The sequence below is a fragment of the Neomonachus schauinslandi genome, chromosome 3 (genome assembly GCF_002201575.2).
Source record: "Neomonachus schauinslandi chromosome 3, ASM220157v2, whole genome shotgun sequence".
Classification (NCBI taxonomy): domain Eukaryota; kingdom Metazoa; phylum Chordata; class Mammalia; order Carnivora; family Phocidae; genus Neomonachus; species Neomonachus schauinslandi.
The window spans coordinates 121,299,117-121,324,084 of record NC_058405.1 but is presented as its reverse complement, the minus strand read 5'-3'; the positions used below and the strand labels follow the sequence as shown (position 1 = coordinate 121,324,084).

The 24,968-nt window shown below is 39.0% G+C and overlaps 1 protein-coding gene across 4 annotated transcripts in view; it reads right to left on the bottom strand.

The window, feature by feature from the left end:
• PKP4 (plakophilin 4) overlaps positions 1-24,968 on the bottom strand; it is a 234,035-nt gene that overhangs the window by 172,620 nt on the left and 36,447 nt on the right. Inside the window, exon 1 of one of the 4 annotated variants that reach the window (XM_044913651.1) lies at positions 19,445-19,500. The exons of the other annotated variants lie outside the window; for them this stretch is intronic. The gene's annotated coding sequence lies outside the window, so the exon portion shown is untranslated. Of the gene's footprint in view, positions 1-19,444; positions 19,501-24,968 lie in introns of those variants that run through there. 4 annotated transcript variants of the gene reach the window in all.

The window sequence follows — 24,968 nt, the reverse complement described above, 5'->3', positions numbered from 1 at the left end:
ATAAATCTCTCTCTCTCTTTTTTAAGAGTATTTCATAAGAAGGGCACCTGATTGGCTCAGTCTGTAGAGCATGCGACTCTTGATCTTGGGATTGTGAATTGAGTCCCAAAGTGGATGTAAAGATTACTTAAAAACAAAATGTCTTGCATAAGAATGATCTAAATCATTCAGAAACTTAAAAAAAAAAAAAAGAAAGAAAAAAAGATGAAAAAGATAAAAGAAGTTTGGAGACTAGAGACTAGTTCAGGGTTATGCTTATTTACCAGGAATAGTACTAGGAAGAAAGAAAAAAAGAAGAGAAATACTAAAAGAAATAAAAATTTCTCAGAGCTGAAAACTAATCATTTAAAATGGGCTAATAAATGAACAAAATGAATGAAATGAACTATATCTAGACACAATCCACTGAAATATCTGGTCCCAAGGAAAAAGAAAAGATTGTATATGTTACCATGGAGGAAAAACAAACTGCTTACAAATGAATGAGAGTCCGTTTGGCATCAGAGCTCTTATCAACTACAGAGGAAGTAGCAATAGCTTCTGGTACTGACCAAAAACTATGATTCAAATATGAACGCAACATAAGAGCATGTTAAGACATACCGGGACTCAGGAGAGTTTGGCTTCCACAATCTTTAAAGGAAGTTCTGCAACCAAATAACATATACGACAGAAGAAGGATTAGGACACAATAAACAGTGCTAAGCAAATAATTCAGACAACTGAAAATTAAAGTCTAAATAAACTGCTCATGATATCAACATGAGAGGGGTGAGAAGGTGAAGAAAATAAAATTGTCCTGATGTTCTAATTTAACCTAGTGGGAAGAAATACATACAGAGTAACTACAGGTGAGCAGTGCCTTTGCTGGTCCCCTCAGAAGAGGCAGAACCCACTGCTCACCCCTTGAATGTGGGGCTGGCCTCTTGGGACTCACAAAATGTGGCCAATGTAGATCGTGTGCAACACTTGAGGCTAGGTTTAAGAGGCCTAGAGCTTCTTCTTCTTCTTCTGGAATCTTGAAATCACTATGCTGTGAAAGAGCTCAGGATTAAAAGATGCCATGAAGACAGAGGCTCAGTACTCCCAGCCACTCTGGCCAATACCTCAGATTATGTAAGACAGGCCATCTTAGAAAGTCCTGCCCTGACCAAGTATCCAGCTTACTGGAGCCACCTGAGTGAGCCCTGGCAAGACCAGAAGAACCTCCTTACCAACCAAGATTTGTGTGAAATTTCAAAACCATTGTTTGAGTCACTGAGATTTAAGAGGACTTGCTACATGATAGGCAAGTGAAACTAATACAACCACTAATGAGGATAGGGAAAAAAAATTAACTTGTATTATTTTTAAGAATCATAAGATTAAAAAATTAAATTTTTCATGCTGAATTATAAAGATATAATTTATTTAAAGCATTATTGATCTCCCACTTGTTACATACTACACTATAAACTAGATGTTATCGAGAGTATAATGATGAATAAGACCTTGGCCTCCAATCCAATTTACAGTCTAAAGGGACTATCTAAAGGGAAGACAAATAAAAAAGCAACTACAATAAAATGCAGCTTGAGATAAACAAGGCAGTAAGAGCTCAAACATGGAAGGCAGATGCTCAAAGAGGGGTTTCAAAAGATATGAATAAATGGGGATGCTATTCCAGGTGCAGCAGAAGGACCCAGGTGGAGGAAAGCCCACCTATAATGTATTAATTAATTTTATTAAGCTTTTACATTTAAAAATTTGCTTTAGGTTCAATAGATTACTCAAAAACCTCCCTAGACTATTGTTTCATATCATTTGCAATTAAGAATATCTAAGCCATATCAAATCTCAAGCTGTTTAAATAAAAGATTTGTTTTTATCATTAGTTTTTCATATCAAATGCTAGTGTTAACAAAGATTAAAAACTAATGAAATCACTGACAGCACATATGGGGATTTTGAAATATGGTAATTTATAAGTGAATTACTAGAGGCAATAAAAATAATGTAAAATTGTTTAATTAAGGACTTGGGTATTTAATAATATTTATAAGGTCTATTAAAGATAAAAAGTATACAACCTAGTAACAAAGTAACCACCTTCTATCTTATGCAGTGGCTGTCTTTTTAGTTCACTATATTGATTTTTCTTTTTACATGGACTAGCTAAATGATTTTTCAGTGTCTTGGGATTTATACTAAACTGTCTAGCTGATAATAACCTAGATCTGTATTAGATTTCTTAGAAGTTCTACATTAGACTTCTATTTAAATTATACATTCATTTGTCATTTGAAAAAGTCCATTTAAAATTTAAAATTCTCAAAGTATGCTCCATAAACGACTTCTAGTTCGTCAAAAACAAGGTTCCTGTGATTAGTACATCCGGGAAATACTACAGAGCCTGTTTCCTCTTGAAAATCCCTAAAAACCTTGTTTTCTTTTTTTAATTTTAATTAATTAATAATTTATTATTTTTTAAATTTTATTTTATTATGTTATGTTAATCACCATACATTACATCATTAGTTTTTGATGTAGTGTTCCATGATTCATTGTTTGCGTATAACACCCAGTGCTCCATTCAATACGTGCCCTCTTTAATACCCATCTAATGGGTGTTCTGTGGACCAGTTACACTGGCAGCACTTTAGAACTTGTAAGAAATGCAGAATTTTCAGGCCCCACCCAAGACCTACTGAATCAGAATCTTCATGTGAATAAGATCCATATTGTACACACCTTCAAGTTTAAGAAGCAGCAGTATAGAGCATTTTAAAAACTTTGCGAAATCTTAAAGTCAATGAACCTGTTTAATCACATCTTACTCAGTATTGCACGCTTATTTGACCCCTACGCTTTTTGAGGGTCACCTAGTACCATTTTGAGGAACGTACTTTGAGAACTTCCACAATATAATAATCATTATTATTAATGAGCAAATGTAGCTAGAAAGAGGAATTGCTCCATCCTTTATAATTAAAATTGGGCTCTCCCCAGCTTTTCCAGTGATGTCAGTTTATTAAAAGAAAAACATTAATTAAGTACTTTTAAGAAAATGGGAAAGAAAAATTTAAGCTCTTTTCAATAAAGATTCCTGCCAACAAAATTAAGCATGAGATTGTGTTTTGGCTGTAAGTTGGGTACCAATTTCTTGGAAAACTTAATTTCTAAATTAAGGAATAAATGATTTTTCCAGAAAAAGAACCTGGCCTACTCCAGGCCAGGTGTGAGTTTTAATTATATTTTTCATGCTCGCCTCATGAACACTCATGTGGAAAAAGACTAGGTATATATAGTGCATACTGGTGCTTTGGTTGGAAAGATCAACTCTCCATCTGGGCTATAACAATTTGCTTAAAAGGTGTCTAGTTTGGGACAGATGTTAATCTATAAGATGTCTTACTGAAAGTACAGGTGAAAAAGAAAAGTTGACAGTTTTGAATTAGAGTATCATCAAAAATACTGATTTTATACATGTTTAAAGTCACTTTTAATAATGCTGATTTAGGGGCGCCTGGGTGGCTCAGTCTGTTAAACATCTCCCTTTGACTCAGCAGGGAGTCTGATTCTCCTTCTCTCTCTGCTCCACCCCTCGCTCGTGCTTTCTCTCTCTCTCTCAAATAAAATCTTAAAAAAAAAATAATAATGCTGATTTAAGCAATGATGCATCTAACGATTTCCAATTTCATTACAGTTCTTTAGTGTAAAAGGGAAAATTTCAGGCATCAAAAATAAAGTACAGGAGATTAATAAATGTATTAAGAATCCTTTCTTTCTGTTCCCGTTTTCAGCAAGTTTAAGTTAGAGAACTGATAGCTGTCTTTCAGTCTCATTTATTCAGTTTAGATTCTGTATGTTTAATGCTATCTTCTGTTTCCAAGAAGACAAACATATTTTCACACTTAACATCTCCAAATAGCTTTTTGAAGAAAGCACAAGAAAAAATACCAACCATTACAAAGTTTCTAGAATTTGTTGATTACAGGTGGCCCATCAGTGTAATTTCCAATTCAGTGTTCTGTATCCCTCAACCATACACTCTAGGTTCAGTGAGAGCAGGGACTATTTTCATTTGTATCACCACTGTATCCTCAGCAGCAATAAAAGTGCTTGAAACATAGTAGATGTTCAACAGAGTTTGTTCAGTCAAATGAAACAAACAGAGGCAAAGAATGGCAGGATACTGTGCTCCCACTGAAGTAACATTTACACGGCAGGTAGTGTCAGGTTTCAGAACCATCAAGATGCTGAAGGAGCTCACAGTCTAGCAGGAAAGAAACGAATAAAAACAGTGTGATGAATGCAACAGTAAAGACACATAAAACATACCACAGTAGGAGGGTCATCAGGGAAGACGACAGTTACCGTAAAGACAGAGAAGTAGAAGAGAATGCTAATGGTCTAACCTTGGGGTGGGAGGGAGTAGGTGGAGAAAAAGAGGGAGAAAACTCTGGAGATGAGAAGATGAAGGAACCATGATGGCAGGGAAGAGATGAATTGCCTCACATGATGGTGAAAGTTGAGGAAACAGTTTGACTGAGTCTGAGGCCTCTGCCGCAGTGAAGGTGGGAATGTGACCTGGAGTTCAGTATTATGGATAAGGAGGAGTGGAAGAGAGTAAAAACCAGATGGTGTCAACTTGGGAGAACAGTAAAACATCTGAAAGGTTCAGTGAAGAGCTAGAGAGCAACTCTGGGGAACGGAGTAACTTCACTTAAGAAGAACATGCCAGGGGGAACCTGTAAGAAAAAAACATTCTTCCTTCCTCAAGGTGCCAAGTCCCTGGGGATACAATGATAAATATAATCCTAGGAAACCTTGTCTTTCATTGTCCAGGTGGTCTGTTTAAGGAGACTACAAGGAAGTCCTCAAGTATCGCCATATCCTCTTGGCTTCAATATCCTCATAGGGCACACTCAGACGCAACAGGGAGCTGCTCCTCAAGATCCAGAGAAAAAGAAGATAGGGCTGCTCCCAGGAGAAGAAATTTAGAAAAATCAGTAAAATAAGGGTAAGACTGGATATGGGCAGAAATAAACTAAGAATCAGTAAATGTGTTTTTCTCAAGAACTTTATAAAATAATCAAGGAAAATATCTTAACATCCAGCCCAGAATCAGAATGTGATTATGATCCAGCGTGTGTGATTACCATCAGAACTAGAGAAGGGAATAGTCGGTATGAATCCCAGGAAAGGAAAACCAAGATTCTGGCTCTGTCTGGGGAAGTAAAAAATATGAGATCTTCTCCGAAAGGGATAGAAACAGTCCTGAAATGAATTCTCTCTGGTAACTCTCTCTTCACCTTTGACAGGACTCTAGGTTCATGACTCCAACAACTACCTTGATGGCCAGAAGGGAGAAAGAAGTCTGTCTGTCAAACATGGACATTTTGGTAATATGAATTAATAGATTAGCACTCTGGTTAATATATTAATCTTCATTCTTAGAACCGAAACACTGGACAGGCTCAGGACTGCAGTGACTTCAAAGCTCCGTGGTGTGATTTTGGGGAAGCCTCATTTCGACCACTATTTGTCCTCCCCAAACAACAATCCAGTTGAGTGGTTCTGATTCAGAAATTTAAGAAAGGTTAGTCACCATGAGTAACATACATCTGTTAGTCACTCTAGAACAGGATGAAAACAGCTACATGCTTACAGAGCTGCCTAGGAACGTTTTCTGTGCCAACTGTTCCACAAATCTCTACCACTGCTGGGCATTTGCTATGTCTGTGCATTGCACTGCCAACACAGACATGTTAATTAAACTAGACTCTTCCAACATTCATTAGTTTAAATCAACTTTTGCAGAACCATACCTTAATTCTGAGATACCATTTATGTCTAATAATCCATTTAAAAATTTTGCTTTAAAAATAAAGTGCGGGCCGCCTGGTTGGCTCGGTCAGTTGGACGTCTGCCTTGGGCTCATGTCATGATCCCAGGGTCCTCGGATGGAGCCGCACATTGGGAGTCTGCTTCTTCCTCTCCCTCTGCCCCACCCCCTGCTCCTTCTCTCTCTCTCTCGCTTGCTCACTCTCTCTCAAATAAATAAAATCTTGAAAAAAAGTGCATTTCATCATTTGAAGGACAAACAATTTTAAACCAAGAACGAGGATAACATGGTTCAGTACTCCAAACATGATATCCAGAAAGCACCTAGGCAATTACATCTATTCTATACATTTTTAAAATAAAGCCTATCATTAAAATTCACAGTGCTTTGTGTGTTAGAATTCGTATCATGCCACTTCTTTTGGCTTTAATCCTACCCATTTTTATGACTAAATATGCTTTTTTTTTTTTGTAATTTTTTTTTTTAAAGATTTTATTTATTTATTCATGAGAGACAGAGAGAGAGAGAGAGGCAGAGGGAGAAGCAGGCTCCCAAGGAACAGGGAGCCTGATGCGGGACTCGATCCCAGGACCCTGGGATCATGACCTGAGCCGAAGGCAGACGCTTAACGACTGAGCCACCCAGGCGTCCCATGACTAAATACGCTTTATTTAGGATTTTTTAAAACACCCAATGAGACTGATTCAGAGTGGGCATCTATTATACCTAGCTTGTGTTTACATATTCTCCTATTTCATGTGTAAAATTTAAATGGCGTGTCTCAGTCACAGGAAAGGTAAATAAGTGTTTTCTGTTTGAAAACTTTAACAAAAATAAAATTGCACAGTGGCAGTTTCACTTTGAAAATGTCTTCCTAACTGGTTTCAGTGTGTCTGTCTGTCTCCCTCATCTTACTCTCACATTTCCAGAAGGAAATTTAATCCGGTGACACACTTAACTCAGCAAATGTTATTCATCAAATAAATAATACATTAAATTGTTCAAAGTTACAGCAAATTCTCCAACTTGCTAATTTCTTCCAAACATTTGTCTGTTTGGAGGTACCGGTAAGTTTTAGCATTTAAATCAAATTGTGTATCTCAAATTAACTGAAAAGCATACTTTTGTTCAACCTATTACAATATGTATAAAAAAAATAAAGACCTTAAATTTAAAGGATGTGAGGAAAGGTTCTGCGGCGGGTAACACAGTAGGACTCCAACATGGATTTTAAAGACCTCTGCATGTTCCTTCTCCCCTACGTTTCTCTTAGGGCTCTCCTCCCTCAACTCACTGAGGCTCAGAGGTCTTCCCTGACCCCGGGGTGCTCCTTAGGGACAACAGGAATTGAGCTGGACCTTGAAGAATAATGGGGCAGAAATATTCGGACAAATCACTACAAAATCAGGCCAAAGTTTGGTGGAAATTTGGAAGGGGCCCATCTGTGTCTGCTTGTCCCCAAACTGTGGGCATCCTTGCTAGCAGCAGCTCCTTCTCAGCACAGCCCCTCTGTGGGGTGCTATTTTCAGGCCTTCAGCTCAGCCCTCCAGCCCCCACCCCACCCCCAGCAAAGCTCCAGCCCTGGGCTTCCTGCTGCTTCCAGAGCACAGCCCCTCCACCTCTGTCATTTCTAATTCCACAAGCAAGTGTAAACCACGCTCCCCGACTCCGCTTCACCAAACCATTTCTTCCTTCACACACATACTTTGTTAGTGCCTCACCCTTAAGAAGGCATTCCTCAATGTGTTCTGGAATTGCCTTTTTTTTTTTTTTGATGACTCATCCCTCTAGTCCAACTAATCTAGTTAGAGTCTTAACAACACACAGTGTTCATTTTCACCCACTTGTATCTGTTCTTAAAATGCTCCCTTCACTTATTTAGAGTTAAGTGTATTGGAACTAGGATCCTGTCTTACATGTATTTTCTCTGGTAAGTAATACATGTGCTGGGGCATTTCATACTATGCCTGCTGACAGAACTGGTTTTACTATGTGAGGAGCTAAAAAAACAGAAACTGGCGCTACACTACTGCACTTACTGGAAAATGTTCAATATATTGGATGGCTCCTATTCAAAGGCAAAGAACCCCTGAACAAACAACTTCCTTAAAGAAGTCTTTTGTTCGGTAGTTGGCACCAAAAATGTCAAAAAGAATCAGATTTCATTTTCTCTCTTCCTGGTTAGGTAACTTGTTTCTTTTTAGGTGAGGGTTTTGACTTCCTTAAAGGAAGAATTTAGGAAAAACAACCACAACTCAAAGAAGCTACATTCCATTAGCAGGAGATAACCCACCCCAAGCCATGATGTGCTCACTCTGGTATTTCTAAATTCTCAGGGATAGATCTTAGTGTATAACTAAAGTGTACTTTTAATGAGACCCTATAAATCAGAGCTATGATTCCCACAATAATCCAGAAAGCTGTTATCAAAGTCTTGATTGTTTCTCAATATAGTGAAACATTACCTGTTCAGATTAAATGGGCATGAGAATGAAAGGACTGGATTATTCTGTATTGTAAAAACATGTTTTTTTATTGCTGCCATTAAAAATATAGGTATCTGTGCCCTGATTTAATGAATGGATCCATAGCAGCATTTAGTGATTCTAAAACTGTGATAGAATACCTCAAAGATGAACTACATCTAAATCTCTTAAAATTTTACTTTTTTCTTTTTGCTTAATATTTCATTTATTCAGAATGTAAAGGTAACTTCAGTCTATCAAACTGATCACAAATTCAGAATCTAAATTAATGTGACATAACCAAGGCTCAAAAAGTAAGTATTTTGAGTTTAAAATATTGTGCCCTAGGGCACCTGGGTGGCTCAGTCGGTTAAGCAGCTGCCTTCGGCTCAGGTCATGATCCCAGGGTCCTGGGATCGAGTGCCGCATTGGGCTCCCTGCTCAGCGGAGAGCCTGCTTCTCCCTTTCCCTCTCCCTCTGCATGCTGCTCATCCTGCTTGTGCTCTCTCGCTCTTTCACTATCTCTCTCTGTGTCAAATAAATAAATAAAATCTTTAAAAAAAATAAAATAAAATATTGTGCCCTAGATGCATGTTCCTGTCATTTTCATTTTGGGGGTAAGAGAAGACTTGCTTTTATTAATCTGAAGATCATAAACTGTGATTTGAAGTTTACTGACAGGTTGACAGGGATATGCTCGTATTTCTTAGATACTGCAGAGAACCTACTTAATGCCCTCTGAAAAGTGGAATATTCACCAATAAAGTATGGCATTACAGAGTATAAATAAGTAATGATTGATAAATATTTAGAACCTTGGCAGTGCAAGGAAGAATATATGTTAGACGACTTTCCACAGCCACCCAAGAATCTCTCTACAATTAAGGTAACAGTGTGAATATAAAATTTTGATGTCCCATCAGCCTAGCAGGATTATAGTGGCTGTGTCAAAAATACCATCTGTCCAAATGGAAGTACGTACCCTTACAAGTTGTAAGAATTACAGCAACATATGTAAGTTTGAACATCAGAGGTACTATGATAAATTAGACATTTAATTTAATGTTTGATGAAGATGGAGCAAGCTGGCACTTTGATGGAGTAGAAAAAGATACTGAAAAGGCAATCTGCTCATTTTATAGCTCAACAACTCTCTCTTCTTTCTGAGTCACTACTACTATGAGAGCAGCTCGACCTCTCACTATCAATTTTCTACCTATATATCAACTGTAAACTATTACAAAACACATGCAAGAACTGTCAGTGGGAATTAGGAAGTGCCTAGGATTTGAAGTGGTTTCTAACTTTCCCTCACTGGCATCTTTATTTCTGTTTTCAATGTTTTAGATGGAATGTCTAAGGGATAGGTACTTTTTGGGTGGGGAAATGCACGTAGCTATGAAAGGAGAGAGGCGGCGGTCACCTGGTAGTAGAGCTACAGTAAGCAGAGGTGGAGAAAGTCTACTACTGGGGAGGGGTCCAGGAATTTTTCAGTCATGGACAAAAGCTCACCATGGAGAGCACTGGGCTCACATTACCCTGCATGCAATTGGCAATAAAGATGTAGAGCGCTTTGTCTAGGAGCGGTCCAAGAAATTCCATGGCCCTAAACATCACTTCCTTATCGACTGCTTAATACAATATATATTTCCTCTGCTCTTTTGATATCTGTGAAAGAAACAAAAGAAGTTTGAGCAAGACATCAACATTAATAATCTGAAGGTCACAAAACAACTGAAAAATGGTAAACTCACCAAGAAGCCCAAAGTCTGTTCTACCAAGACCTGCAATTCATCCCTTGAAGAAAGTGGAGTTTTTCAAATGGAGTAAGGTAGGCAAGAGATGGAGCTGGGAAAGTGACAGATGAAACACATCTGAGAATCCGCTGGGACAGTCTCCTGTTGCCATAACTGAGTCCCAGTTTCATAGTACTCTGTTGATCTTCACCACTGTGATATCTGAACCAGCTGGCTTTCAATTTACTTTCGACTAACAGCTGCCATGAGCAGCTACTGAAATTACATCACAACAAAGCCACTACGTTAACAGCATAAAGTCGTCTTCGTACCTTCACAGTGGTCAGTCACACAGAAAGAAACACTGAGAAATATACAGGTCTCTTTCTAGACTTGAATTCATGTATTCTGATTCAGTATGTGACACCAATCATTTATGGATCAATATATCTGCACCACTGCAAAGTATATGTATCATGGTAAGTGTACAAAATATGAAAACATCCAAGTGACAGGCATGTCATCTCGGCCATCAAAGCAAAAGAAGTACAAAACAGCCTAAGGCTGGACGGAACAGGCTTTGTGTTGACCAGGGGAATCACCTGACCATTTCTCACCCCTGACTTTCTCTAATTCCATACTATCATTGAAGACAAAGTAGCAGCAACACCTGGCAAGACCAGGTCTTCAAAAGTGAGTGCAACCACGAAGAATAACCATTAACTAAATATGGTACTGTTAGAAAATACTTAGCCATTCTTTTACTAACCACTTTTGATTTATCTTCCCTAGTCAAAATATTTTTTACCAGCAGTTGGCCGGCCATCCATCCTAAGACTATGGCGAAACTGTATCTACAGGAACTTCTTGGCAACAGTTCATAAAAGCATTTTAGTCAGAGGGAATAGGGAAAAGTTCCACTCTAATGTTTCTTTCCTATTCTCTTCAGAGAATTATAATATTCTAATTTATAAAATTTTACAAATAGGTGAAAAAATATAAGTATAAATTTTGAAGAGATAATTGTGTCAATTCTTGTTCAGATTTCAAAAATAATCACAAAACAAATAGCATTAAACATAGTAGAGACTAACACTAAGGAAGCCCTTTAACCAAATACAAGATTAGTCAAGAAGCACTTCTGTCAGAAATGCCTGAGATCACCAACAGATACTAAACATTGTTATGGCTAAATTATGTGGTTGGCAACATACACTTGAGGACTAACAAAAACAGCTTCACAGAACTCTAAAACAGGAAGGACCCTGAAGATCATCTACTTGGGTGGTTTTCCAAATTCCCTATTTTCTTAACCCCTTTCTCTAAATAAACTCAAGAGTAACACCAATAATAAAAAAATAAAAGCAGTAGCTACTCTTCCTGGGCCTTCTTCATCTCCTCAGCCACAGCTGGTCAGGCAGCTTCCCTGAAGAAGACCATTATCAAGGATGGCACTTCAGAGAGATGACTGGAGGCTCTGAGCCAGGAGACAACCTGCCCGAGGTCTGGCTAATGGATCTGCTGGTTCTCAAGGCAGGGTTCTTTCATTGCAGGGTGCAACCAAAGCAATGCAATCCAAAAAGGAACATGAGTGTGTTACCATCCAACAAACTCAAAAGTACTTTCTTAATGCTGCGCAACCTTTTTAGATTTCAAAATTTACAGTACAGCTTTGAGGGGAGAAGCTGGGATTTACTGTTTTCCACATGTTTTACAACTTCAGAATGAGGACTGTTCAAACTCACAGCTGAAGGATGTGCCTCCCGAGTATTTCAGAGGTCTCCCCCGCAAGTTAAGGCTGGCAGCCTCATTTCATGCCCCTCTGCCCTGCACCTGTACTTCTGGGTCAGCAACATTCTACCCTTCAAACTGCTTCTGCCCTCTTGCTGTTCCAGGCCCTGGCACGCTCCCTTTCCAGCTCTCTGTCCCTTACTTCATACTGCTGAGTCACTTGCTTCGGCTGAGACCTTCCTGACCTTGACCCATCCCCTCCCAGTCATCCCATGGCCCTCACTTCTTCCCCCCCCTCACTCACCCTGCTTTTTCTTCGTAACACTTATTACCACCTGATCGGTCTCATCTTCCCTCACAAATATAAGCTACATGTGTATAGTGGAGACTTTGTTCATTAGTTTATCAAAAGCAACAGCTATCAGCAGGCAACATGGTGCAGGAGGAAGAACCAGGCTTTCGGGGAAGCCCTGGTCAAATGACTGTGGTTCAATTTTCTGATTCCTCCCAAGCTCCGGCAGTTCCTAAGGGTTTGTCTGGTTTTCTTGGTAGATCTACTTCTGGGAGTGGGGTGGAATCCTAAGGCTCTGATGATCACTTCTAGGCTAACCACTAAAAATATAATTCTGGAGCCCTGAACTCAGTTTCAATTTTCATGTTTCTTGGCCATCAACAGGGTGTGTCCTTCCAGACACTCAAATTCAGCATGTCCACAGCTGAATTCATAGTTTTCCTAAATCTGTGTGGCTTATGGAGTACCTTTCTTACCAGTATCTTCAGCCATTCAAAATAGCTATTTAACTCACTCTTGTAATATCCTCATGAACTAAGGAGGAGCAGTACAGAGATGTTTTATGAGGGGCACCTGGGTGGCTCAGTCAGTTAAGCGTCCAACTCTTTATTTCAGCTCAGGTTATGATCTCAGGCTCCTGGGATCAAGACCCGCATCAGGTTCCAGGCTCAGCACTGGGTCAGCTTGAGATTCTCTCTCTCCCTCTGCCCCTCCCAGACCCCTCAACACCTCCCCCCACCAGTCTGCGTGTGCATGTGCTCTCTTTTTCTAAAATAATAAATCAATAAATACATTTTTAAAAAAGGAAATGTTTCATGAACTAAAGTCTATGAAATTATGGCATCAGAGCCAGGACAAGAATGGAGCTTTCTCTTAATTTCCACCTGAAAACACTATTAAGCTCTCCTGCCCATTTTCTCATGTGAAAGAAGCATCTTTGTGAACACTGGTATGAGCAGGTAGTTTAGCAGTCTGCAGTGACTCTTAATCTGTTATAATCAACAGAACAGCCATCAAAAAGCAAAGCTAAAACATCACTGTAATTGCACTGAAATTATTAGAAAATGTAACATTAGATATTCAATGCATTCAATATTTTGGGAACTATCATAATAAACTTGATTAGAATACAATAAAGAACTGAAGTTCCTGTGTACATGTAAGAAAGACAAAAATAGTATCTAACTTGCTGTCACTTATATTCCAGATTAGCCAATAAGGTTTTTAAAAATATATGTTTAAAAGAGCCTCAAGGCCAGCTTGAATAATGAAACCAAATCATCCCTAAAGGAATTTTAAGTTAATACCACCATTTCAGCGAGTAAGTATTACTAACAAGAGAAAAGTGAGGGCTTAATTTTATGTTTAACTTGTCTCCCACTCTTGCGAGTAGAAAGGCTAAATTATCATTGAGATAATCATCCTTCAGGAATACAAACATAAGAAGCAAAGATGGCAAAAATGGTAAAGTCAATACACCAGATAACTCTCAGATATTCAAAGTTGGATCAGCCAAGTTTTCAAGGAGTAACTCTGTTATGGTGGAAGAAAATGGGCTGCTTGTACATTCGTTGCTCATTCCAACGTTTACTGAGCATCCACTGCGTATCAGGTACTGGGCCATGGGCTTTGTAGAAACCTATTTATATTCACTTTCTAATACCGGTGCAAAGTTAACAGCATAAAAGTCACTGCAATGCTGCAACCTCTCAAAGAAAACTAGCAAATGTACATTTGGTGATTTACCAAGTAATAGCAGTCATACTGTCAGCACTATATATATTTAAATCCAAATAAGTGGAATGCAGTATCTTGGGAACAGCAAGAAAGGGAATATGGTTAAAAAGCAACTTAGGGACGCCTGGGTGGCTCAGTCAGTCACTTAAGCAACTGACTCTTGAATTCAGCTCAGGTCATGATCTCAGGGTCGTGAGATTGAGTCCTGTGTTGGGCTCCACGCTAGGCGTGGAGCCTGCTTGAGATTTTCTTTCTCCACCGCTCCCTGTCCCGCCCCTCAAAAAAAAAAAAAAAAACTTAAATATAACTTTACAAACCATAAAATCTATGCTAAATCTTTTTTACCTTTTCTATATTCTCTTACGTTTCACATTCATTACATTTGAAAATCATAAAGATCACTATTTGCTAGAATTCTCAACCAGTGGATCTAAAAGAATAGTCCAGCAGGATCAGCAATGCCCCAGACCTACTGAATCAGACACTCTGGGAGGAGAGCACAGAACCCTGTTTTTGACAATCATTCCAGGTGATTCTGACACACCTCAAAGGTTGAGAATCACTGTGCCAAAAGAACAAATCAGAGGTAACATAATAAAACAGAGTGTTTTCATAATTCTGTACATAAAGGTGAAAATACAGTTTGGGTTTATATTTATAGAAAATTTTACAATAAAAATATTAAGGAACACAATTTCTTAATTATAGGATCAATACTGAACTTTCAGATAGTCAATAATTAACTCAAAAAGTATTTATTGGGCTTGGAATTAAAAACTGTTCTAAGTAAATGAATGGTATAAACTTTGCCCAGCTGCTAAAATTTTCTTTCTTTTTTTAAGAGAGAGAGCATGCTCGTGAGTGGGAGGGGGAGAAGAAGAGGGACAGAGAATCTTAAGCAGGCTCCACACCCACTACAGGGCACTTAATCTCATGACCCTGAGATCATGACCTGAGCCAAAATTAAGGACGCTTTACCAACTGAGCCACCCAGGCACCCTAAGCTGCTAAAATTTTCAATTAAAAAATAGGTGTTTAAAAAAAAAGAAGAAGAAGGAGGGGAAGAATGAAGGGGGGAAATCGGAGGGGGAGACGAACCATGAGAGACTATGGACTCTGAAAAACAAACTGAGGGTTCTAGAGGGGAGGGGGGCGGGAGGATGGGTTAGCCTGGTGATGGGTATTAAAGAGGGCACGTTCTGCATGGAGCACTGGGTGTTATATGCAAACAATCATGGAACACTACATCAAAAACTAATGATGTAATGTATGGTGATTAACATAATAAAAAAAGGAAAAAGAAAATTATAACTAGATAAAAAAAAAGATGTTTAGGGGGTGCCTGGGTGACTCAGTCAGTTAAGCATCCTTGATTTTGACTCAGGTGGTGATCCCAGGGTCCTGGAATGGAGCCCCATATCTGGCTCTCTGCTCAGCGGGGAGCCTGCTTCTCCCTCTCCCTCTCCCTGCCACTCCCCCTGCCTGTGTGCTCTCTCTCTCTCCTCTCTGTCAAATAAATAAATAAAATCTAAAAAAAAAAAAAAAATAGGTGTTTAAAATGCTTGGAGTGTCCAAAATTTTAACATAAAATTTCAATAAGGTCTTAAAAGCACAATTTAAAAAACTTACGAGTGCATCCCCACTCAAAATATTTGATAAAATGTTTATATATGAAAATATAATTTCATTTTACAAAAATAACTTTATGAAATTACTTATGGAATTTATTTTTAGTAGCAAATCCTCTTAGTGAATCCACTGAATCATTTGTTTATAAGTTATCACAGTACTTTTGAATCACAGCAGGAGGAATTAGAAGTAAAAGGACAATCAAGAGCATCTGAACCTGACGTGTTAGAGTTGGCTACCAATAAAACATGAAACAAATTAAAGATACAGCATCAATGAAAGTCCCCTCAACATATCTTCTACATGAGATGACATGCACCTATGAAATATCAGAAGCATAGCAAGTACAGTTAACAATTTGGAGATCGCTTATACCATCTGACAAGTGCCGCTTCCAGGAGCGTTTCCAATTCCTTCACATGTGTTATGGCTCAAAGTTTTAATTAGGCTAAAGAATTCCTATGAGGGGAGGGTCTAACTGGATTTATGCAAAACAGATGTGGATAGCAAACCTAAGAGAGGTAGAAGATAGGCCTAAAATCTTTAACATTTCTTACCAAGAATTCCCACAGCATTCTTAAATATATAAATAGCAGACCATGGAGCAGAAAGCCTCAAGGATTTGTGCCCAAAGTTTATTTTAAAACAGGGAGAGCTTACTATTCTTTGCTTTTATGAATGTCTACTTTTATTCTTACAAAAACTATTTCTAACACACCATAGACGCTGTACCACACATAAACTTTCTGCATCACCATCAGCGCCTATTAGCATGTGACTTAACACAACATTGGGAACCACGTTTTGTCTCCAACTTCACCAAGTGCATTCGAATACTTCTCTAAAGGGTAGTGGTGCCTTGGAAATGCTTTTTTGTTTGCCCTGAGACTAGCTGGGCTGAGGGAGCAGAAAAAAGTCTGGTAGAAGCGACTGCAGTGATCCACATGGAAGGTGAGTGGGGAGAAAGGAGAGTGCTGCAGGTGAGGAGTAAACAGAAGGCACCTCAGCTGCAGAACAGATGGCACTTGGGGACAAGTAAGATGGCAGGCAAAGCGCAGAAGGAGGAACTGAAGGGGAGGCATTCTGTCATAGAATTTTAAAGTTCAAAGGGACTTGAACTTTGACTTCTGAGATGTGTTATTAAAAAAGCTAACATTCAAACTAAGGTTTCTAGTTTGGGCTCTAGCTTCTCTGAAAGCTTTCTGGGGAGCTCCCACACTAGGAATAGGAAGATATCAATCTCAGAAAAATAGAACCAGAGTTCGGATGGACCCTAAGCTACAAGGCAGGAATCTGGATTCTAATGGACCTGTATCCTGTGCCTTATTTCCAGGAACCAACATCAAGATATCCTGTAGTCTTAAAGATACCAAGGACTGAAAAGTATGTGGGAAGATCAAGGTCACACCCTGTTTTAGGGGAGAAAATCTTACATCTGCATGGTGATACTGTGCGTGTGCTAAGAAGCCAGTATGAAAATGAATCAAAACCACATATTCTAGGAGAGACTTAAATGATAATCATGCACCTTTCACAGAGCTATGAACTTAGTTCTGCCCTCACTCAGGTATTTAACTCTGCCTCTTTAACAAAACAATATCAGATGGCAAGACAGAGTGGCAAAGTCCTGGAGCACAGCCAGGTCACTAGCACTGAAGCCATGCTCACTCCAATTTAGCTCAGTTGGCTGGACATGAGCTGTGGATGGGTATCAGCAGGGTATGCAAGCAGCTGCTACATGAGAACCTCAAGCAGGGAGGCTGTGTAGGGCAGGGAGGGAGAATCTGTGAAGATGCACTGAAGCACAGCTTTGAGTAATGTGGCATCTGTGGAATGCTGAGAAACAGAAGCACATAAACCAAATTGGCATGTAGCAATTAGAAATAAAATGGTTCATTTTAAGTGACATCAGTGGATACCGAGAAAGGCCAAAAAGGCAGAGTTTCAAGGCAACAATAAACACTGGGTTTGTTGTTTTGCTTTATTAAGTGAGACATTATCATTGGTAATGTTAGCTTTTTTAATAACACATCTCAGAAGTCAAATAGCCCACTTGAGGCCATACATAGCCCATGAGGCACTGGGGTCTGGTGCAGCAGAGTAGGGAAGCCTGCCCCAGGGAGTACAGTGTTTGCAGACTGCTCCTGAGCCTGGACCCTCCCTTAGGGAGTTTTGAAGGTGCTTGTTGTCTTCGCCAAGTTCAATCTAAAACCCATCTGTGCCCAGGTCTAGCAGCCATGCTACATTTTCCCAGGTTTCTGAGGTCTCAGACAGAGCAACAGTTCTACAAAATGGCTCCTAGTTAGAGGCAGCCTTAAGTAGCCCAGTAAAAGTGAGAAGGCTGGGCACTGCGATTTGGAATCTGTCAGAGCTCTCTGGTATCCATTCTGCCTGGACCAGAGCTGCTGACCAGATAGCTCCTAAAGGCACAGTCGTCACCGTAGCTCAGGACAGAAATACCTTTACACTAGTGCATGTCCTCTCCCAGATATCTACATCCCTCTGAATTTCTTTCCCTCTAATATTGGAGAGTCTAAAAGGTTCTCTCTTACAGGAAACCTTTTCTAATTAACAGAAGAATGGAAGTCATTTCCCATAGTAGTCAACCCTTACGACTTCTTCACCAATACACAAACTCCCATGGCCTATTAGAAATATTAAAAAACGCATTTAACATCTTACCAAATTGACTGATAGATTTTTACTTCAAAATATAAAAAGGTGGAGACGTCTCCATCCTCCTTCTATTATAAGTCTGTCTTTCCCTGCTTATAAATAGAGCATAATAAATGCTACCACAAAATCCTCATAAAATGGTTAAAAAACAAAGGAATGTTACTTTTTCTTATACATGGTCAAGGATTAGTTTCCTTAACATTATTTCCTACACAATTTTATAAATATTACCAAATATCAAAGGCAATTTATAGATAACAAAACACAGATTAAGCAGGAATCTTAAAAATCAAGATCTGTGGATCCATTTATTGATGTGTATGGCACCATGCCCAGTACCATGGAGAACAGAACAGTGAATCAGAAACTAATTCTAACCTCAAAGAAATTAAGTTCAGAAGTAAATAATAAGACATATGGCTATAAACACATTGTCAAAAAGTATGTGAGGTAATTAAAAGAGGTATAAATAAAGGGGCAATGGTATGTATGCACACATGTAGGCAGGAGGAAGGAGGGTGCTAGCGATCAGGAACACCTTTGTGGAAGAAATACTTGAGCAGGGCCTTGAAGGGTGCAAAGCCCTTGGACAGTGAGTAAAAAATGGGAAGAAGAAAATTCAAGGGAGAGTGAAGTGCATGGTCAGAAAGAATGGGGACAACCTACTGTAGGATGTGTACAGATCTGATGAACACTCTGGTTCAGCTGAATGACAGGGTCCCTGGAGGGAGGCAGTGATAAATCCTGGGAAAAACAAGGATGGCTGCTGGTCTTGCAGGTGAGGCTAAGAAGGCTGACTCTATATGATGGGCAGCAGGGCTCCAATGGAAATATTTAAGCAGGAGAATGATAGCATCACCTTCATGTTTCAGGAAGACCACTTTAGCTACTAAGTTAGGCTGGCTGGGAAGAAGAGGGGACAGAGGCCCTGCTGGGAGCTTATCCTAACAGTTCAGGTAGGAAGAAAAATAAAAGTGGGAATTGAGCTGAGACTACAGGTTTGAGAAATACTATACAAATAAGTCAATCAAACAAAAATAGCTGACTGGACATGGGGGCAGGGGTAAGAGACAACTAAAGGATGAGCTATGGTTTTGTCTGGTACTGTTACTGAAATTAGAGAAAACGAAAGGAGAAGCCAATGATAAGGGCTCTCAGTTTGGACACATCAGGTTTGTAGACCTGGTGGGTCACTCTGAGGGAGAAGGCCAGCAGAGAAACAGAAGGGACCTAATCTGGAACCACAGCTTCGTCAGCTACAGGATGCTTTTGCTCAGCCAGGCTCAAGGCCCAAACTGGCCAACTCTACAAGAGTAGCTCCATAGCCCGGGGAGGACTCTAGGCCAATAACCTGGGAGAGCAGGCTGAATCTCAGGCACACAATCATGGTCTCCACGGTTGAAGTAAGCCATAGATTATGACTTGGAGGTACATCTGTGGGAAAAAAATGGAGGCTATTACCACTTGCAGGCTTATATTTTTCCATGGCATTGCTGCTAAGTTAAATAAGGACTGCATTTTCTGTTGCTCAGGGAAACAAAATATCTATAAACAGGGAAGCCTTTTGTGCCTTTTCTTTATGAACTCAGGTTTAAGTAAGAAAGGGTCATCTTTATTTTTCGCTATTATGCATGTTTATCAAACAACAAAAACATATCTGCAAGGCAAAAATAAAAATTTCTGCATGCTTAATAATAGGCCTTGACTGATATAATCAACAAGGTTGTCATTACTGGCAATTATCAGGATGACTGCTTTCTCTACAGAAGCAAATGAGCTTACTAAGGCCTTCATGTTTGCCACTGCGCTATGGGTGTGTGCACTGCACTGTGGTTAGGATGTTCCAACTTCTTGCAGTAGAAAGGGAAACGATGGGAGTGCCAAAAATAGAATAATTAGGAAACAAACATGCAAAAGTAGTCTGCCCTGATTATTCATGAATATAAAACATACTATATTACCTTATAACTATCCCTACAAGTGCCAACAACTTACTATGGAAGAGGACTTTCATGACTACTTTCTCTAGCATTAGTGCAATAATTTGTACTAACATTTCTGGAAGATTAGCATCTCACTTTCTGACACGTTACCGTGTATAATAATAGAATCATAAATTGCAAATTCAAGTCTGGAGAGGTGAGACTTTGATCAATTCATGCATCCTGCACTTTAAACTCTGAATCTCTATACTCTTTATGTTCAGATGTCCTTCATTTTATTCAAGAAAACTAGACAAATCTACGGGCAGAGGCATTTTTTAACTTGGCCCAAGTATTACCAAAATTTTTTCCAGAAATAATTGACCTCATTTCTAACTAAGTGGTTGAAGAACAAGTACTAAGACAATGGCATGATTTAGAACACAAAGTCATGAAGTCGGGCCCCTGAGCTTTCAGACTATGTCAGTGATGCTCTGCTCTGCCACCTACACAAATAGAAATTTTCCTTTAGGCCAGTGGACACATGACCAATTATCCTTTAGAGTTATCAGAACACCGACCTCTGCTATTCTAACTTAAATGAAGACATGTGTTAAATATTATCCAACCAGGGGTGCCTGGGTGACACAGTCAATTAAGCATCGGACTCTTGGTTTCAGCTCAGGTCATGATCTCAGCGTTGTGAGACGAGCCCCGCATCAAGCTCCAAGCTCTGTGGGGAGTCTGCTTAAATTTCTCTCTCCCTCTGCCTCTTTCTCCCAAATAAATAAATAAATCTTAAAAAAAAATCATCCAGCCAAAACTCAGTGGTGTTATGATTTCTCTAGAGCTAGCGACACAAGTGGATCACAAAGAACTAACTTTTCCTAAGAACAAGGTCAGAAATTGAGCAAGGTGGGTCAACAGCATGTTTCACAGATAGGAGGTACGGGATGGGGCAGGTTGCTCAGCAGGAAGGCTGTTGGGCCTGCTCTGTGTTCAGGGTGGCCCCCCACCCCTGGAACAATGCCTACTTGGGTTGGCAGTTATGCATCCTCAGGCAACATACACGTCTACAGTGCTGATGTAAAAGGGGCCCATTTTCTAATTAAAAAAAAAAAAAAAAGCCCTCTGGGTCATTCGGTCTTATGCACTTAAAACAAAGTTTCCAACGGCCTCTCTCTTAACCACCATTATTAACTGCTCAAACATGTAGGGAATCTAAAGTAATTATTATTTTGGACCCCTGAAGGCACCCTTACAGAGCATCTTTCATGTCAGGTATTTTACTGTTCTTATTGTCCATGCTTTCATACTTAGTTTGGATTCAGGAGCACTGAACTAATGCACTAGCCCCATGGGCTCAATCCCTGGGCAGGAAGCTCTGCTCTTTTCTGTAGCCACAGGCTATGATGTTACCATCACCAGCTGTGCTGTGGAAAGTCCTGTGGTCAGGAGAGGCAGAACAACTGGATTCCCCCCGCCCCAACTCTCCTACCTCTGAAGAAAAATCCATTTACAACCCTCCCACTGCTGCCACAGGGGCAGCAGCATTATCTGAACAAAAGCAGCAGGAGTAGATTTAAGAGCAAAGCAGAGCAGAATAAGTTCTAGAACAGCCCACTTATTTCCATGGTTGAACACTACAGTATCCCCAGTTATTAAAGAAATATCCTGGAGAAGATGGGCTAAATGGTCAACATCAGCATAAGAAACTAGATTTCCAAGGATTTTTACCACTAAATGAAGGCTGACAAGAAAAATGCAGCCCAAGAAACAAAATTACTTTTCACAACACAATTAACATTTCTGGAACACTAGGTAAAACTCCTAACATTAACTAGTAAAACTCTGAAACAAAGTACCAAAATACAGAATCCATCATGAGAATGTAGTGAAGACTGTAAAAATGTTTTTTATATCTGAATAGGTTTTTTGATCCATTTCAAATCACCTACACCTTCTAATTTTACATTCACATTCATTTAAAAACGTGTGAAAAGCTGCACAATTTAGAATCTTCTCCCTCTCCCCTTTTTGCCCATCCTCACATTACCTCAAGGCAGTCATCCATTCATCAGCTTTTTTTTCTCCTTCCCCATGACCCTTTCCTGACACACTCCATATCTAAGTTTATACAATATTTATATGTAAAACATCAGATGAACTTTTGCATTCTACCTCCCACTTTTGATTTTTTTTGGGGGGTTTTTGACTACACACCGAATAGGTAATGTTTACTGGCATTTTAAACACTGACACTGCATTTGAAATAAGATGTCTGGCCTCCATCTCCGAAAAGTTAATGTTATAATAGCAACATCAGCAACAATCTATTGAATACTTCCCATGAGTCAAATAGTACTGAGCACTTTACAAACACTGTATCATTTAATCTTCAGGACAAAACTGAGTCACACATTATCCCTGGTTTTGACTGCTGAAAATACAGAAGGCAGAGTAATTAAATAACTTGCCTAAGGTCACACACCTAGCAAATGACAGTCTGGATTCAAGCCCAGGTCTACCTGTCTCCTAAGCTCTTTCCGTAAGTTTCCAGTAAAACTGAAAGACCATTTCTAAAGTCACACTTTAAAGAACTGGAATTTTTTTTTTTTTTAAGAGAAAGTAACTTCTCAACCAGCATTTATTTTCTCCACGTGATTTATATCTAGCACTGGATAAGCAAAAGCAAAGAAACTAAAGAGGAGCAGAAAAAGCAGGTAAGAGGGAAGGAAACTTGGAACTTTAAACTAGGCAAAGAGCCAAGGGAAAAAGGAAGGGCATTCAAAAATGCATAAATGCAAATGTAGCCCAACACAGAATAGCAAAAGTTGGCCAGCCCTGTAGTCATTTTAAAAATATGTTTAAACTGATATCCATTTACCATAATGAAAGGTTAAAAATACAAACATCTCTTTTTTTTTAAACACATGACTACCTTTAATGGCTACACAGAAGTCTATTATATGATGTATTAATAGATTTATAGTTTTTAATATTCTAAACAACTCAGCAGAAAACAATCTTTGTCCACTTGAGTGATAATTGCCTTTCGCTACATTAGAAGTCATGGACCAAATGTACTTTTTGGATTTTTTAAGGCTACTGATGCCTAGTGCCAACTTCCTTTCCAGAAGAGTAGCAGCAACGTGAGCTCAACGCACTGAGCCTCATCTGTATAAGCTTCTATCATTCTTTCCAGTCTTTGTGAGTCTGAAAAAAAATGATACCATATTGTTTTGATAGTTACTACTAAAAGGAGAACTTAAAAAATATACAATAACGACCATTTATTGCATCTCCTTCAGTTAAAAAAAACCCCACAAAAACCCTAAAGGTAGGAATTATTCTGACTTTACTGATAAAGAAACAAGTTCAAAGCGGTTAAAATATTTGCTCAAATTTAATGGACAAGCAAACAGCAAAACTAAAACTTCTACTGATTTTAAAAAATCATAACTGTTTACTTAAAATTGAAAGAAATATTAAATGCATTTTATCTATAATGAGAATATTTCGTACCTCAAAAAAGTCTTTGCAGTTGGTTTAGAAAATTTCATATTAAAAAATCTAAATTAAAAAAATGGAGTAATGAAAGTAATCTATGATATTTTAAAGTGTTTTTACTATCTGTGATTGCCTAGTTCAAATATTTTATTCTAAAACAAATCATCCTTAATGTTATTAATCATCACTTCACACTTATCAGGTTCATAATTTCATCTGATTTCAAATAACTAAGGTATATATTTAAAAAAAAATTTTTTAATAAGATTTATTTATTTAGAGAGAGCAAGAGTGCGAGCGGGTGGAAGGGCAGAGGGAGAGAGAGAGAGAATCAATCCTCAAGCAGACTCCTCGCTGAGCACAGAGCCGTACTCGGGTGTGCTTGATCCCAGGACCCTGAGATCATGACCTGAACTGAAATCCAGAGCTGGCCACTTAACCGGCTACCCAGGTGCTCCCTAAGGTATATTTTAAGTTACCTATTCAAACTATTGCAAGGAACTTTCTAGTTCACAGTATATTTTTGGAACAGTTGATATTTCAACTGAACTGTAGGTTAAGATTGTATAAAGGTTACAATTTTTGTTACTCAGAAGTCTTTTTTGTTTTAAACAGAACTCATTTCCCCCTCCACAATTTATAAAAACAATTTTAGCACTGAGGTGAAATGATTTTCAGGATGCACATAATGAAAATATATAACCTCTTGTCCTAGAGTGCTGAAAACAGAGCAAATGCCTAAAGTAGTATAATAGATGAGCATCTTGAGTTGAAGTATAATGAGAAATATGCTGAGTGCAAACAGCTTTTCCCTCTTCATCAGTAATCATTTGAAGTTCCTAAATTTTAAAAAGAAAATGATCCATTTTTTATAATGGCAATAGTTTGCCTACTTCCTGAAGACTGAAAATGTCAGACTTATTTTAAATAAATCTTGCAACCCTGCATTCCATTCCCTTCTTCCCAAAAGACCAAAAAATGTTAGCAGTGCAGTCAGTAATCACATGGGAGAATAAAAGACTGAGAGAAGGGATCTCAATGGGGCAAAGAAAGGGGAAAGAGAAAGCGGAAATCAATGGTGAGACCTTGACTAGCGTTCTTTGAAATATCAAGAAGTGTGCTGACAAATGAGCAGGCACACACAAATCATAAGACCAGGGTGAGCCACTGTTCACTGTCAGCATCAAGTGCTTGACATCTATAGGGACTAGAGACTTTGAGACCTCCTCAAATCACCACATTTGCTAACATCATTGTAGTACTGAACGTATCCCCTGACATGCAGGAGTGTCAGGGATCCCTTCACTCCCTTGATGAGGGCTACTCAGGTGCAGTGACATTCAATTGTGAAGCAGGCCTAGACAGCAACCAACCCAGTCTGGAGCAGGAAGACAGGGCTGGCCCCCAGAGGGTGGGTCAAAGGAAAACAATGAGATTCACATA